This window comes from Podarcis bocagei, assembly GCF_964188305.1.
Source record: "Podarcis bocagei genome assembly, chromosome: 11".
Lineage (NCBI taxonomy): Eukaryota > Metazoa > Chordata > Lepidosauria > Squamata > Lacertidae > Podarcis > Podarcis bocagei.
This window is the reverse complement of record NC_138136.1, coordinates 45,342,999-45,355,555: the sequence shown is the minus strand read 5'-3', so window position 1 is coordinate 45,355,555 and position 12,557 is coordinate 45,342,999. Positions and strand designations below refer to the sequence as shown.

General features: G+C 48.7%; 1 protein-coding gene across 2 annotated transcripts in view; it reads right to left on the bottom strand.

The window, feature by feature from the left end:
- Positions 1–12,557, bottom strand: part of LOC308597188 (uncharacterized protein C5orf34 homolog) — a 490,376-nt gene that overhangs the window by 423,851 nt on the left and 53,968 nt on the right. The window contains exon 1 of one of the 2 annotated variants that reach the window (XM_081212871.1): positions 5,277–5,662. The exons of the other annotated variant lie outside the window; for it this stretch is intronic. The gene's annotated coding sequence lies outside the window, so the exon portion shown is untranslated. Of the gene's footprint in view, positions 1–5,276; positions 5,663–12,557 lie in introns of those variants that run through there. 2 annotated transcript variants of the gene reach the window in all.

Genomic DNA, 12,557 nt, shown 5'->3' with positions numbered 1-12,557 from the left:
CGACCTCCTGGCGAAGGTGCGGAAGGGAAAAGTGTTCACCAAGTTGGACCTGCGGGGGGCGTACAACCTCATTCGCATGCGGGAGGGTGATGAGTGGAAGACAGCCATGTTCACGCCACTGGGTACCTACGAATACAGAGTTATGCCTTTTGGACTGCAAAATGGCTCCCACGTTTTTCAAGCATTTATGCATCACGTGTTGGCGGGACTTCTCTACAAGACGTGCGTCTGTTTCTTAGATGACATCCTGATCTTTTCGGAGTCGCAGCAGGAGCATGACAAGCACGTCAAGGAAGTGCTGAGCAGGCTAAAGCAACATAGGCTCTACGCCAAGCTGGAGAAGTGCCAATTTGACGTGCCGGAGGTGGATTTTCTGGGCTACAAGCTGTCTGACAAGGGGCTCGCCATGGACAGCGCCAAGGTTCGAGCAGTGTTGGATTGGAAGAGCCCGCGCAACCGGAAGGAGGTCCAACGGTTTGTCGGCTTTGCGAACTTCTATCGCAAGTTTATCAAGGGCTTCGCGATGCAGACGGCGGCCATCACTGACACGCTTAGCTCCAAGAAAAAGAAGTTCATCTGGACAGAGCAGGCGGAGCAGTCCTTTCAGGCACTCAAGCGTCTCTTCGCGTCGGAAGAGCAGCTGCTTCATGTCAACCCCAGCAAGCCGATGAGGGTGGAGACAGACGCTTCGGACAGAGCCGTGGGGGCGGTCCTGCTGCAGAAAGACCCGCAGGGGGTGTGGCGACCGGGAGCGTTTTACTCCAGGAAGCTCAGCAAGTCCGAGCAGAACTACACCATCTGGGACAGGGAGTTGCTGGCCATTCATGCAGCGTTCAAGGCGTGGAGGCACTTTTTGGTCGGCGCCAAGCACACGGTGCAGGTTTGCACGGACCACAAGAATCTAGAGCACTGGCGCACGGCACAGTTCCTGAACCAGAGGCAGATACGTTGGGCTGAGTTCTTTGCGAACTTCGACTTCCGAATAGAGTATGTCCCGGGGGACACCAACATCATGGCAGACGCTCTCTCCCGTAAGCCACAGTATCTGGAGGACGCAACACCAGCGGCCGCCATGCACATCTTCGCACCGACAGTGTGGGCGTGCGCCGCGGCGACCGTGGACCTAGAGGCGGTGCGGCGAGCGTTGCAGGGGGACTCCTTCGCACGAACAAAGATGGCAGAGGTGCAAAGGGGCAAAGCAGCGGCCGACGGTTTCCAGCTAAGAGATGGATTGCTCATCCGTAAAGGGGCCATCTACGTGCCGGGAGACGAACTTCGAGCCAAGGTGCTGCAGCAGCTGCACGACGCGCCCACGGCCGGGCACTTTGGCAAGGAGAAGACGGTGGAATTAGTAGCCAGGGATTTCTGGTGGCCTGGAATGAGAGGGGAGGTCGCAGACTACGTGGCGAGGTGTGACACCTGCCAGAGGGCCAAGCCAGTGCACAAACCGCCGGCCGGACTGTTGGAGCCGCTGCAAACTCCGGTCGAACCTTGGGAAAGGGTGGCTCTGGACTTTGTCACGGATCTGCCCAGCTCAAGGGGCAAGACGGCAGTGCTGGTGGTGGTGGACCTGTTCTCCAAGATGGCGCATTTCATTCCGTGTGCTAAGGTGGCCACGGCGGAGCAAACCGCCAAACTGTTCATAGACCACGTGTTCAAGGTTCACGGTCTGCCACGGTCTATTCTGTCCGACCGCGGGCGGCAGTTCATCTCGAACTTCTGGCAGAAGCTGATGGGCTTCCTGAACGTCAAGATCAACCTGGCGTCGGTGAGACACCCGCAGACCAACGGGCAAGCGGAGCGGGTCAATGCCATCATGCAGCAGTACCTGAAATGTTATGCAAATCAACAGCCTGCGACGTGGGTGGATTACCTGCCGCTTGCAGAGTTCGCCTACAACAACACGAAGCACGTATCCACGGGGGTCACGCCGTTCTTCGCCAACAACGGGAGGCACCCCAGAACCTTCCCGGGACTGGAAAGAATGGGGGAAGGGGAGCCGCAGACAGCAGATGCATTCGCGTCGGAGCTGCAGGAAGTCCACGATCAGCTGAGGCGCCACCTGGAGCTGGCCAAACACGCATACAAGGTACAAGCGGACAGGCACAGAAGGGTTGGCGAAGAGCTCCACGTGGGAGACTGGGTCTGGTTAGCAGCCCACGCAGTGCCGGCCAGGTCGTTGGCCAAGAAGAAACTAGGGCATAAACAACTGGGGCCCTACCAAGTCGAAGAGCAGGTCAACCCGGTAGCTTTCAGACTGGCACTTCCGGAGGGTTCCAGAATGCATCCGGTATTCCACAGATCGGTGCTCACTCCCTACAAGGCACCGCACAGGTTCCAGGAACCCGGAACGGCGCCGAGTCCGGCCAAAGACAGAACAGGGCACGCGGGAGCGGCACAGAAGGAGCGCATCAACGACGTCACGGAGATTTTGGACTCCAGATGGGGGGAAGAGGGGGTAGAATACTTTCTCGCCAGGGAGGGCACCCCGGCCAGTGCGAACAGCTGGGTGCCGGGCTACGCTTTAGACGAACCTCTGCTCAAAGACGAGTTTCATGCCCTATTCCCACATAGACCTATGCCAGCAGACTTTTTCGACGACTGGCTTTTCACGCCCACGCTTTCGGCCAGCACGTTCCGGGGGTTCGACTCGGACGAGGAACCAACACGAGACGTCCGTTCCCCGGAGGGGTCACCCTCGGGATCTGTCTCAGAACCCTCGTATTGGTGGGACGATAGGCCAGAGGAGCAGTTCCGCAGAAAGTGGCTGGACTGCTCAGGACGAGCAACGCCGCCAGGAGGAAGTGAGGGAGAGACGGACATGGACATTTTCGGGGACGACCCTGGTTTCGAGCACGGCGGCACAGAGATGGAAGCGGAGGTGACCGTCGTCGACGAGAGCAGGGAGGAAGACCCGGAAGAGTTCCGATGGAGGCCTGCCACGGGAAGCGACCGATATCCGACGTTCGTCCCTTTGCAACAGCAGCCCCCAGCTCCAGCACCGGAAGGAGGGGAGGGGGGACTGGGGGGCTTCGAGGGGGGGATGGATGTCAGGGGTTTAGGAGCAGAGGCACGGGCAAGGGAGGAAACAGAGAGCGAAGGGGAGGAGGCAGAGGAAAGGATGAGCGATGACGACTACCCGAGATCTCCCAGTCTTTCCAGTGAATCAGAGGATTCACAGAAAGGAGCACCAGTGGCCAGGGCAAGGGGGGAGTCTAGGGGGGCACCCCAGGAAGATAGAGCCAGAGGAGACTCAGGGGGGAGCAGCTGGAAATCGGGACCAGCGTCACCGCCAGGAAGCAGGGAAGAGGAAGGGAGCCAGGGGGGAAGCGCTGGCAGCTCACCACAGGAGGGAGGGCATGAGTCAGGAGTGGCCACACCTCCATCGGGGAGCGAAGAAACGGTTAAGAGGAAAGTGGAAGGTTGGGCGCGCGCGCCAAGTTCAAATGCAGAGGAAGGCGGCGCAGTAAGCAGCCCCGAAAGGGAACCAGGTCCTAAAGCCCGGCGCAAGGAGGCAGGAGGGTCCGGGTCAGCGTCAGAAGAATCCCGGAAGGAAGAAGCCCCGGGGGGTAGAGGGACCCAGAGGAGGACAGTCAGGCGGAAAAGGTGGAGCAAGGCTAGGATATTAAGTTGGTGTGCACGGGGCGGAGACTCAGACGGAGCTTCGCCGATCTAGCTACTAGACGTAGAGTTGCGGACAGCAGCGTGAGAATGGAAATTGTAATTCAATAAAGACTTTTACTTAATGACTGCTGGCTAGCGTGATCCTCTGTGAGCTAGGATCTTCAAGCAGCTCTGACAACACCATTTCCTGTCACAATTTGATTACACCAGAAGCAGCTCACTGGGTGAGGCAGAGCCTCTAGGCTAGCTGTTGCTTACAACGATGGAGAGTTGAAATGAGTGAGGCGGCAGGGATGTCAATGCACTGCAAACATGCGGCCTTTTTGGAAATTAACAGGGAAGCTTTGGAGAAATGGAATAAACTACCCTTACTTGCTTACACGGTGGCATGTAGCTATACACAGAATTCGCTGCAGCAATATGTGGTGGGGGCCAAGATGACCTTTAAAAAGTGCTTAGCTAGCCAGAGTCATGGAGGATAAGAATATCAATGGCTTACTACTCAGAAGAGCTGCTCTGAACCTCTGGGATCGGAGGCTGCAGGCCTTGGAATACTGTTTAATAAGGAACATGCCCTTCCTGTAGACATCTGACTGGCTACTATGGGAAACAGGGAACTGGCCTCGAATTAGTTGGGCACATCTCTTCTGACGCTCTTACACTCATTTTAAAGGAGTATATTTCAGATGACGTTGGCTCCTCCTCCTAAGAAGTAGCTCCTGAGGAATCCGTGCCCGACCCCCTACCCACACACTGGGCCTTGGATTCTGCCCAGCAAAACTGACCCCTTTCACACATTCGGGTCATCATTTGCCGAGTGCAAAAGTGATGGATAATGTAGAGCTGGACCTCAGCCCGCCTGATAAGAGGACTCCTATCATGGGAATCTGCTGACATCACCTTCATTTTTCTCGCTGCATTATCAAACTGGTAAAATGTAATCGTTTCAAACTGGCTTGAGGTCAACTGGTGCTTGTCCAGAAGCCAATACAGGGATAATTCTCTCTCTCTCTCTCTCTCTCTCTCTCTCTCTCTCTCTCTCTCACACACACACACACACACACACACACACAGAATTTGCTGCCATTTTGTTAAGTGTGATTCATGCGGTGTTTGGCACAGGCCGAAGCGATCATATGGCTGATTCAGCACATACTCCCCTGTAACTCAAGCCACACTTACCATAAAGTGGTTAGGCGCCAGGGCTGAGTGCTGCCAAAGTCCGGTATCCGGACTGGAGAGCTGGCAAGGACCTGGAGCAGAGGGAGCCGCAGGATGTGGGGAGTGGGTCCCAGAGGCACAGCCAACCCCCCCACCTCTAAAATACAACAATAACTGCCCAGACTGAGCAAGAAATCTGGAAGCTATAGCAGGCTCACGGGAGGTGTTACTTGACTCCCAGTAGTAGGGAGATTCTGATCTATGGAGTCTGCATCCCAACTTGATTTGTCCATGGTTCCTTCTTCCAGCCAGTGCTCTAAGAACATGAGAGAATCACTGACTACTTAAATGTACCTTCCCTAAGAAACCAGAGGCCTTTCTTTTGGGCATTGTTGGCCAATTGGTGTCGAGGAAAGACAGAACTTTTTTTATGTACGCTATTACAGCAGCAAGAATACTCATAGCAAAGCACTGGAAGACCCAAGATCTACCCACTCTGGAAGAATGGCAGATGAAGGTGATAGACTATATGACATTGGCTGAAATGACTGACAGAATCCGTGAACAGGGGAAAGAGACGGCGGATGAGGATTGGAAGAAATTTAAAGCTTATCTCAAGAAATACTACAAAATTGATGAATGTTAAAATGTTGAGGTTTTTGTAAGAAAAGGAGATTACAGCGACAAAAGATTAAGTAAAAGAAAAGAACAATAAGGGATAAATTTGATAAAATTAAGTTTAGGATTTGCTGAAACAAGCTCGGAAATTGGGATGTAGAAAGGGGAGGTTTGGGGGAGTCAGAGAAGTGAGGTTTATGAAAAAAGGAGAGGAAATTATACATGTTTGTTTGTTTCTCTATTTGTTTGTATTGTTCATAAAAATGTTGTAAAATCAATAAAAAATATTATTAAAAAAAGAATCACTGACTAACTCACACGAATCCTGGTTTCCTACTTTCTTACAATTATTTATGCCCCCCACCTTTCAGGATACCAGTCCTTCCGAGGCATCTTCCAAGACGCAGCAAAATAAAGAAAGAAAACCACAGTAAGCAATATTAGAATCTAGCGCCAGGGTCCTTCCCACTGGTATATGGGCAGGGGCAGTAGCCGTGCATGTGGTGGGGCTGCCCTCCTGATGCTCACTGGCAGAGGTGCCAACTTGCACACAAGACTGGGGAGCGATGACATGTGCATGACCTCAGGATGTCGAGGAGCCAGAGGTGGAGCCAAATGCAGCGGCAGCAAGGCTTCAATGGCTGGTGGCTCCTCCTCTCTCATGTTCAGCCTCCTCTGACTCATACTGCAGCCAGGGGCTACTTTCCCCGTCTTTTGCTTATGCTTAAGCTGTGCCTCAATGGGCCTCTTCTTCTTCTTCCTGCCAACACCAGCAGCCAGGGGCTGCTTGCTCCCTCCTTCCCCTCCACAGCAGCAGCAGGAGGAGCCAGCAATTGAAGCTGTGCCTCACTCAGCTCCATGTTCAGCCTCCTCTGCCCCCTGATGGTTCTAAACATTGGTGGGCTGGCCCCCCCCAAAATATTACTGGGGGCTCAAAAGAGCTGGGCCCCTAGGAGCTAGCACCTATGCTCACTGACATCGCTGCTACTACTAGTTGTCCTATAATAATAATAATTAATAATACCTTTATTGTCAATGTACAATCTGTGTACAATGAAATTAACCGAGCCTTCCCCCTCCCACAAACACTCAATTTCGTTGCACTCTGTGTGCTTGTCGCACAACACACCAACCCCAAAAGTCAGTTGCACTATATTATTTTCTGTTCAGCAGCCTAACAGCCCACGGATAGAAACTGTTTTTTAGCCTGTTGGTACGACTAATTATACTTCTATATCTCCTGCCTGAGGGTAGAAGATTAAAGAGGTGCTGGCCAGGCTTTGAATTGTCTCTGAGAATTTTTCTCGCTCCCCTAAGGCAATTACTAAAAAAGCAATAATTTTGTGTACTCCGCCCATGTGACTGGGTTGCCCCAGCCATATAACACTGGTCCTGAAAGACCTACATTGGCTCCCAGTACGTTTCTAGGCAAAATTCAAAGTGTTGATGCTGACCTTTAAAGCCCTAAATGGCCTTGGCCCTGTATATCTGAAGGAGTGTCTCCACCCACCATCGTTCAGCCCGGACACTGAGGTCTAGCTGTGCGGGTTCCCTCCCTGCGAGAAGTGAGGTTATGGGGAACCAGGAAGAGGGCCTTCTCGGTAGTGGCACCCTCCCTGTGGAACGCCCTCCCATCAGATGTCAAGGAAATAAACAACTATCTGACTTTTAGAAGACATCTGAAGGCAGCCCTGTTTAAGGACGTTTTTAATGTTTGTTGTTATATCATGTTTAATATTCTGTTGGGAGCTGCCCAGAGTGGCTGGGGAAACCCAGCCAGATGGGCAGAGTGTTAAATAATAAATTATTAAATTATTATTACGCTGGGAAACTTAACTCAGGCCACATTCACACCATACATTTAAAGCACTAGAATACCACAGTCATGGCTTCCTCCAAAGAATCCTGTTAAGGCTGTTACAATTCCTAGAAAACCCTAGGAAGAGGCATTGGCTTTTAAAACCACTCTGGGAATTGTAGCTCTGGAAGGAGAGTAGGGGCCTCCTCAAAACTCTCAGCACCCTTAAACAAACTACAGCTCCCAGGCATTTTAAGGGGAAGCCGCCTGACTGGGGTGGGGTGTGAATGCCAGGAGGGCATGGGTGCTTGCAGGTGCCCTGCTGGCAATCCCTGCCCTATTTCCCCCCCTGTAAATACTCAAAAAAGCCTAAAGTCAATGAAGAATATGTCTGCGTGACAAATGGATATCGCTTTTAGACCAGCTTCCTCATCCAAAAATCCTGGCAATTGCCATTGTGGGAATAGTTTCAGGGGATCCTTAGCTCCCCTCACAGCCTACTGTTCCTCCACTTCCCTGTTTAAACCCGTTTAGATATGCCCGAGAATACGGCTTGTTATTCTTGTGTCTATTTTTATGCATCACCAAATTCATTGCAATGCAGGAATTACAATTCAGCTGTTATTTTGGAAAATGTCGGTTTAGGGAGGTTTCTTCCCCTCACCCTACGCCCAGCACCACCACCTCACCTCTCTCTCTCCCCCACTTGTATCCTGAAGAACTCGCAAATTATGTAAGAAACGAGATTCCCTTTTTCCTTCGCAAGCACGGCTGTCCATTTTCCTACACCTGCCTGGCCCAGGAGAGACGCTTCTCCCCAGATGCCATTATGCTGGAGATGTTCCATGCAAGACACGTGAGTTCTTTTGTATTCCTGATCTTTTACAATAGTAAAACTAAAGGAAATTTATGAGTCACTGCAATCTTGGAATGCAATGCCAAACAAATGAGAAGCAGACTGCAAACAACCAAGCCAAGTACATCATTACAGAGTGAGTAATGCAGACAACTTACATAAACTTTGGCCGAAGCTCAGATTTTAGCAGAAGACCATAACCCTTTGATTGCATCAAGAACAGTTAAAAGGTCTTTAATCTGCATGTTGTCTTTCAGGAATGGCAGGCTCATCAATCCAAACCATCATATTTAAGACTTGTGATTTTTCAAGTCCGGTTTAACCCTTCCTCCCCCTCTCCCCCTGATTCTGCTGCACCCTTTTACGTATAATGTGAGCTCAGCCTCGCAGATGTCTTCCAGGAATTAATGACTCCTTTCCAATAAATTTCTCATTGAGATTCAGTGACAATGACATCTACATATTCCTACATCCGAGCACTTCTGAAAGCACAGCATCGATTTGTACACACACACACACAACTCCGTATAGTTGGAGCACTATGATACCAATTTAACCAGTTATGACTTCACCCAAAGATTTCTGGGAACTGTAGTTTTTAAAGGGTGCTGAGAGTTGTAAGGAGACTCCTCTCACAGAGCTACAATTGTGCTTTAACAATCAGTACCTCTTCGGAGAAATCTCTGAGAACTGTAGATTTGAGAGGAATAGGGTTTCTTAATAACTCTCAGTACCCGTAATAAAGCTCTAAGCAGTTTACACAAAACCTAAGAAGGGTTCTCCTTTATTTATTATCTTGCGAGCCTATATCTAACTTATAAATTAATATTATTTATATGTCAATTGGCATATAAATTTATTTTTATTCTTTTGCATGATTGGACCAATGAAATACATAATTGATATTGAGATGATTCGTACAGCGGCTCTGCATTTGTATCTGTGTTTGTATTTGGGCCTATTATTTAATGTTATTATAAAAACTGAAATAAAATTCAAAAATAAGAATACTGTAAATAAATATCCAAGTGGACTGAGAAACACTTCCAAATAAGAATAAAATCATTAGTTAAAATTATAATGATCAAAAAAGAAAATTACCTATTAAAATGCATGTCAGCTTTACATATCTGATTAAGCTTGTGAAGACCAAAAAAAAGTGTGGTTTTTTTTAAAGCAAGCTTTGGAAACTACGGCAGAGGCACCTGCCTGGTGTCAATGGGCAGGGAGTTCCATAGTGTCTGTACAACCACAACTGGTTCTTTACAAGTGCAGAATGGACATTGTGTGGCACTTGAAAAATGCTCTGCAGCTCTGCATATTGAAGTGGTCTAGTGGGCATGTATTGAGTAAGATGCTCTTACTGTTTGCAAGCTGTGTTACTAAGAGTAACACCTTGAATCTGAGTCAGTAACAAATTAGCAGCCAGTGTAGATCTCTGTGGAGAGGTGTAATATGCTGGTGGGATTGCAGTCCTGTCAAACAATTGTGCTATAGCATTCTGCTGTAGATGCAGTTTCTGAATGAAGCACAGGGGAAGCCCATGCAGGGGCATTAAAATAATAATACTTTAACGCCTTTCAGCGCCAGAGTGGTATAGTGGTTAGAGTATCAGACTAGAACCCAGACTAGAACCCTACTTGGTCATGAAACTCAATGGGTGACCTTGAGTCACTGGCTCTCAGCCTAACCTACCTCGCAGGGCTGTTGTGGGGATTAAATGAGGAGAGGGGAGAACCATGTATGCTGCCTTCAGCTCCTTGGATGAAAAAGGTGGGCTATAAATGTAAGTAAATGAGTAAATACAAATAGGAGGGAGGCAGTGAGACTGTGTACATGCAACCTCCATAGGGTGAATAGCAGTTAAAGATTTTCAAACTATTATGCAGTTTATAAATGGTTTTCAGAATAAGTGAATCAGGTCTGAAAACAGCTGCACACGTACAGTTGTGTGTTTTTAGAACTGCTCCAAGTAATGGGAATCCTGGCTTTTTCGCAGGAAGGCTAAAAGAATCTGAAATATGTTAACTATTGTTTGATATTTCAGTCATTCTGATTTGTGGGGTGTTGCCACATCTTCCCATTAATCGTGCATTTCCACAACACTTTCCTAACTGCAAAAAATCCATTTGCTTTAAAGTGGATTTGCTACACGAGGGCAATAGAGTGCTTGAATCCACTTTAAGCAGGCAAGCCTAAATTTCTGGTTTAGGCTTGCCCAGTTAAATCGCTCCTACAAAATTATGGCAGTCTTGAAGCATTCTCCTGAGTTAGAAACAATAAAGGCTAAAATATTATGACTCTGGTGTTTTTTCTTGCAACAGACTTAACCCTTCTGCTTTTTTAAAATACAGTGGTACCTTGGTACACTGGAAGGACAGATCCTGAAGCTGAGGCTCCAATACTTTGGCCACCTCATGAGAAGAGAAGACTCCCTGGAAAACATCCTGATGTTGAGAATGATTGAGGGCACAAGGAGAAGGGGACGACAAAGGACGAGATGGTTGGACAGTGTTCTCGAAGCTACCAACAGGAGTTTGACCAAACTGCAGGAGACAGTGGAAGACAGAAGTGCCTGCCGTGCTCTGGTCCAGGAGGTCACAAAAAGTCGGACATGACTAAACGACTAAACAACAACAACACCTTGGTTTATGAACTTAATCTGTTCCCAAAGTCCATTCTTAAACCAAAGCGTTCTTAAACCAAGGCATGCTTTCCCATAGCAGCAGGGGACTCAGTTTACAAATGGAACACACTCAACAGGAAGCGAAATATGTTCTTATTCCAAGGCAAAGTTCACAAACAAAAACACTAACTTCCAGGTTTGTAGCGTTCTTCATCCAAGTTGTTCATAAACTAAACTGTTCTTAAACCAAGGGACCCCTGACCATTAGGTCCAGTCGTGACCGACTCTGGGGTTGCAGCACTCATCTGCCACTGTACTAATTTTCTATCTTGGTTTTTGTGTGTTCAGACCCAGAGACCTCCCCCCTAAATAAATTCACATATGACTCAAATGTTAGTTTTGGTTTTTGGCAGAATTTAGGCCACAACTTTATTGATTACAGAAGATGAGTGGTTGCATAGGCTCTGGTTCGACTAGCTCCCTGCACCCTTACAGGCAGCACTGACCCAGGGCACCAGCATAGAGCGACAATCGCAATTGCCCAAAGTCACGTATTAAACACAAGGCTGCTGCCTCAGTCGGGAAGACCAGCCGCTGCAATGCGAGCGAGCGGGCAATAAACAGGCAGCAGCAAGCTCCAAAACCAGAAGCGCCCGGGAGCTGCTGCCCCAGAGGGGCAAAGCCCTGCTAGAAGGAAGGGAAGGGGAAGGAAATCGGAAGAGGGCAACTCAAAAAGGAACAATAAAAGGCAATAACAAAAAGGGGGAATAAAAAACGGAAAGAAATCACCAAGACGATCCATTGAAGGTAAGTCTTTCGGCTGCACAGAGGACACGCTGTCAGCTTGTTCCGAATGCATGAGCCAAAAGAGGAAGCTCTGGGTCAGGTGCTTGGGTATATATAGGTCCCTCGATCCATTTGGACTGTGCCCCATTGGTCAGATTGAACCCAACATCGAGGGACCTACCAATCGGGTGTTGTGGCTGACCAATCCAACCCACCCACAACACCTGGTTGGTCTCCAGGTCTCACCGCAACACGTGCCCTCTTTTAGGGAGGACACGATTTACCAGCTTGGAAAACATCACCCTTATGGTTCAGTCAGCAGAAATGGACCCGAGGACCTAAAAAAAAAGAAAAAAGAAATTCCTTCCTTTCCTCTATCCTGGCCACCTATCTGATGCTATCATCACTAAGCATGGTGAAGCATCACTAAGCTTCATTTGACTGCCACTGAGCAGGTGATCAGCAGTCATCTTTGCTGATCCCATTTTTTTAGTCTCTGTAAAGTTCATCAGACCAACAGCATCCTCCCCCCCCCCGCCCCCTTCAGCCGAAGGTCAAATATTGACAGCTGGTTTTGAGTACCATGAAATCATATGGCTCAAGTTTCAAATGGTACCTCATAAACTCTCTAAGGGTCTATCTCTAGCCTAACCATGGAGCACACTAGCTGGTACAGTGTGTTTTGTAAACAGAATGATAGTGTTCAGGGCTATGTAGATATTATTGCGCAGCGGTTTGGATCACCTCATTAAAAAAACACCACAGGATGTAGAAGGAGCAGCATAAATATAGGTAGGGTTCAGAGCTTGGACAGTTAATTTTTTTAAGGAGGTAGCAAAGGAACTAATTCTAGCTAACATTCAGTCCTTCTACAAAATAAGCAAATTTTGCTCCCAGTTTGACGTCATCCAAATGATTCCTAGCAATTTCTCCTCAGCAGTCAGAATGTTACAAGATGCTGTATTGAAGTACAGTATAAAATATACCGAAGAAGACGAACAAAACAACAAAACATTAAGAACGTAAGAATATAAGTCTCGTTTGCTGGATCAGGCCAGTGGCCCATTCTCACGGTGGCAATCGCACCA